The following is a 5,259-nucleotide window of genomic DNA, read 5'->3' as shown; positions in this document are numbered from 1 at the left end:
TGTCTGCTGGTCTGATATGTTTGTGGACTTGCATATCCGTAGGTCTAAGACGGATCAGTCAGCAAGATGCATGTGGTTGCGAGTGGGGCGTACTGGTGGGATGTTGTGCCCGGTGCGGCTGTTTGGTCAGTATCTGGCCATTCGGCCGTCGTCTGTGGCCTTGCTGGTTCATGCGGATGGGTCTCCGTTGACGCGTTTTCAGTTCGCATCGATGCTGGGTAAGGCGTTGCAGTATTGTGGTCGGGATCCAACCGCAGAGGCGGTTCTCTAATTAGGCGGTTTAGGCGGCCGCCTAAGGCCTCGCGCTGGCTGGGGCCTCACGGCCGCCTAAACCGCCTGTGGGCAGACTGTGTCAGGTCCTTGGTCAGTGACCGAGGACCTGACACTAGGAGGGGGCCCGGCGGCTTGCCCGGTATGCCGCCGGGTGCGAGGCCCCACCTGGCTGCCCGGCCAGCCACCGCAGACACCGGTCTGCAGCTCTGCAGTGACCATGTGTCTCACGAGAATTGGCCAATCAGAGCGTTGCCGCGGGTTACCATGGCAACGCTCTGAAATCTTGCGAGATTACACGGTCTGCAGCTCTGCGGAGCTGCAGACCGGGAGCAGTGGCCACCGGACCACCAGGGAGCCCACTGGACCACCAGGGACATTAAGGTAGGCTCACCATCACCCCCCACCACCCTCAGCCTCACTTCACCCTCACCCCCCCACCACCCTCACCATCACCCCCCACCACCCTCAGCCTCACCACCCCCACCCCCCACCGCCCTCAGCCTCACCACCCCCCACCACCCCACCATCACCCCCCACCACCCTCAGCCTCACCTCCCACCATCACCTCCCACCACCCTCACCATCACCCCCCACCACCCTCAGCCTCACCCCCACCACCCTCACCATCACCCCCCTCAGCCTCACCACCCTCAGCCTCACCATCACCCATCACTCACCACCACCCTCACCATCACCCCCCTCAGCCTCACCCCCACAACCCTCAGCCTCACCACCCCCATCACCCCCACCACCCTCAGCCTCACCATCCCCCATCACCCCCCACCACCCTCAGCCTCACCATCCCCCGTTACCCCCACCACCCTCAGCCTCACCTCCCACCATCACCCCCCACCACCCTCAGCCTTACCTCCCACCATCACCCCCCACCACCCTCAGCCTTACCTCCCACCACCCTCACCATCACCCCCCACCACCCTCACCATCACCCCCACCACCCCCCACCACCCCCACCAACCTCCGCCTCGGCCCAGCACTACCCTCACCATCACCCCCCACCACCCTCAGCCTCACCCCCACACCTTCAGCATCACCCCACCACCCTCAGCATCACCCCAACCCCCTCAGCCTCACCCCCACCACCTTCAGCCTCACCACCCCCTCACCACCCTCAGCATCACCCCCATCACCACCCTCAGCATCACCCCCATCACCACCCTCAGCATCACCCCTCACCCCCCTCAGCTTCACCCCCCCACCACCCTCAGCATCACCCCCTCACCACCCTCAGCATCACCAACCCCACCCCCACCCCCACCACCACCCTCAGCTTCACCCCCCCCACCACCCTCAGCATCACCACCCACCAACCTCAGCCTCACCACCCCACACCACCCATACCATCACCCCCACCACCCTCAGCCTCACCACCCCCCACCACCCCCACCATCACCCCCACCACCCTCAGCCTCACCTCCCACCATCACCTCCCACCACCCTCACCACCCTCACCATCACGCCCCCTCAGCTTCACCACCCTCACCATCACCCCCCACCACCCTCACCATCACCCCCTCAGCCTCACCCGCCACCACCCTCAGCCTCACCATCTCCCATCACCCCACCACCCTCAGCCTCACCATCACCCCCCACCACCCTCAGCCTCACCATCACCCCCCACCACCCTCAGCCTCACCATCCCCCATTACCCCCCACCACCCTCAGCCTCACCTCCCACCATCACCCCCCACCACCCTCAGCCTTACCTCCCACCACCCTCACCATCACCCCCCACTACCCTCACCATCACCCCCACCACCCTCAGCCTCACCCCCACACCTTCAGCATCACCCCCACCACCCTCAGCATCACCAACCCCACCACCACCCTCAGCTTCACCCCCCCACCACCCTCAGCATCACCACCCCCACCACCCTTTAGCATCACCACCCCCACCACCCTCAGCATCACCACCCCCCACCACCCTCAGCACCACCTCCCTCACCACCCTCAGCATCACCCCCCTCACCACCCTCAGCCTCACCTCCCTCACCACCCTCAGCCTCACCCCCCCACCACCCTCAGCCTCACCCCCCCACCACCCTCAGCATAACCCTCCGTCACCACCCTCAGCCTCACCTCACTCACCATCACCCCCTCACTCTCACATTACCCCCTCTCACTCTCACATTTCTCCCCCTCTCACTCTCACATTACCCCCTCACTCTCACATTACCTCACTCTCACATTACCCCCTCACTCTCTCACATTACCCTCCCTCACTCTCTCACATTATCCCCTCACTCTCACATTACCCCCTCTCACTCTCACATTACCCCCCTCTCACTCTCACATTACCCCCCTCTCACTCTCACATTACCCCCCCGCTCCCTCTCACCATCAACCCCCCGCTCCCTCTCACCATCACACCCCCGCTTCCTCTCACCATCACACCCCTTCTCCCTCTCACCATCACCCGCCTCTCCCTCTCACCATCACCCCCCCCATACACACAACACACTTTAAGCAGCTACCCCATACACATAGGGTCTCAGACAAAAACGCAAACATGCTCACAGAGACATACATTCACAAACAAGGATACTCTGTCAGACACACTCTCAGGCACATACACAGGTAAACTGTGCATCAATGTATTTATGGGACACTTTTTTGTTAGTGGGGCCTCATGTTTGCGTCTCGCCTAAGGCCTCATAAAGTCTAGAGATGCCTCTGTCCAACCGGTTTCTCTCCTCATTCATTTAGGATTGGAGGAGCCACTCAGGCTAGTGTTTTGGGATATTCGGGGTCGCAGGTGCAGCGCTTGGGTAGATGGTCATCTCGTAGGTATCAGCTGTACGTGCGGCCTCATTTACTGTAACTTGTCCTCAGTTTTAGGGTGTTCTTCCCAGTATGGAAAAAACTGTATTAGATAAATAATCTAATGTGATTTCAGGAGTGGTATATACCTTTAAATATTAAAATAACATGCAGCAATGCTAAAATAACATAATATGTCTTGTATTTTCGAAATAAATACAATATAAGTGTGCTTGGTAAAAATGAGTCCAATAGTATAAGGAATGTCTCTATATTGATACAATTGTATCACTTGAAGTAAAAGTTCATAACAGTCCGTGAATAATGTAAGCTATAACAGCCTGTACCAGCTATAGATAAAACTGGATTGTATACTTTTACTTCAAGTGATACAATTGTATCAATATAGAGACATTCCTTATACTATTGGACTCATTTTTATCAAGCACACTTATATTGTATTTATTTCGAAAATACAAGACATATTATGTTATTTTAGCATTGCTGCATGTTATTTTAATATTTAAAGGTATATACCACTCCTGAAATCACATTAGATTATTTATCTAATACAGTTTTTTCCATTGCATCTATAAGGATTTTTTAGTGGAGTCCTTTCCTTCAGTTGAGAGGTTAACCTTTAATTGTGTTTCTTGTGTCCATTCTTTTGGACCTTACTTTTCCAGTCCTTCCCAGTATGTTTGGATTGTAGGACACTCTTTTATCTATTGGGCTGCTCGACGGGCAGAGTCACGTTCCTATGGTCGAAATTTGGGGATCCCAGCCGAGTTAGCAAGGGTTCGTTGGAGGGGTATCCGGGGTCTGTCATGGTGCCAAATCTACCCGGAGTGCGTTTCTCTCAGCAGGTTTGTGTCTGGGTCAGTGGTCATTGTAATCCATGCAGGGGGTAATGACCTAGGGAGGGTAAGGACGGTGGATTTAATACACGATGTACGGCGGGACTTGGCTCGGTGCATGACATTATTTGCAGAGTGTTGTTTGGTGTGGTCAGAGATTGTCCCCCATCCGTGCTGGCAAGCCTTGCCGCATGCAAAAGGTTTGGAGAGGGCTAGGCGCAAGTTTAATGTTGCGATTTCGAGGTTTGTTCGATGCCTTGGCGGTGTGTCGGTTCGACACACGGAGTTGGAAGGGGACAATCGGAGTTTAATGAGGGCTGATGGGGTTCATCTGAATCCGATTGGGCTGGATATACTTAACGTGGGTATCCAAGGTGGGATTGAAACGGCGCTGTCTGCGGGGGGCGCGATGCCGACAAATGGAGATCAGGGTCGGCACCGCGGTGGCGGAGGTCCTGGCCAGCGCAAGTAATGCAAGAGTAGGCTTTGGGGAGTTGCAGCTGCCAGGGCTGATGGCAGAACGCAGACTGTATGGACTCTTGGAATTATCTGGTATATCTGTCTGTTGGGTAGTCACCCCAACAGCCGACAGGTGGTGATAAAAGCTGGCTGAGTTGGTATGTTGGAATAATAAAGCTGTGGCCGTTGCCCTTATCCAATACTCAGGTGTCTTGTCATTATTGGGGGGCAACGGGAATGTAAGTGGTCTGCAGTCAAGGTTTTGTTTACGTTTTGTTTTGACCACAACGTGTACATTTGAACTGATAAATAAAGATTAAAAAAAAAAACTGGGTATTCCAAAAGTAACCGCATGATATAATTATAACTGGCTTATATCAGAGAAAATCAAACTAAGCAGAGCATAATGAAATAAGGTACTCTGATAACTGTTTTTCAAAGAGATATAATTTGATAATCATTGCTTTTGACATCAGGTTGAGGTATTTGCATTTTAAGGTAAGGCTGCACATAATGCAAGCCATACCAAACCCTAGTTTAATGGAGAGGTAGGTACTGGTGTATTTAGCTTCAAACACATTTTAGCATACAGAGAATGTACATGAAAGGAAGAAAAAAATAACAGACCAGTATAGCCTTACACAATAAAACCACAGCAAGGCTTAGCCCATATGTCAACATGCAGATATCAAATTGCAAAAACTACTTATTACCTTTAATCTCCGATATGTGAAAATACAGTTTCAATACTGCAGATGCCTGTTCTTGTAAAAGTAATCAACCATATTTTATAGGAAGGAAAGGAAAACAAAAATATTTTTTGGCTCTCATCAACTCAAAAAAGGAAATAACATCAAGTTAACAACAAGGAAATGAAACTGAAACATAGTTG

The sequence above is a fragment of the Pelobates fuscus genome, chromosome 11 (assembly GCF_036172605.1).
Source record: "Pelobates fuscus isolate aPelFus1 chromosome 11, aPelFus1.pri, whole genome shotgun sequence".
In the NCBI taxonomy this organism is placed as follows: Eukaryota; Metazoa; Chordata; class Amphibia; order Anura; family Pelobatidae; genus Pelobates; species Pelobates fuscus.
The sequence above is the reverse complement of the archived record's forward strand: the minus strand, read 5'-3'. Positions refer to the sequence as shown.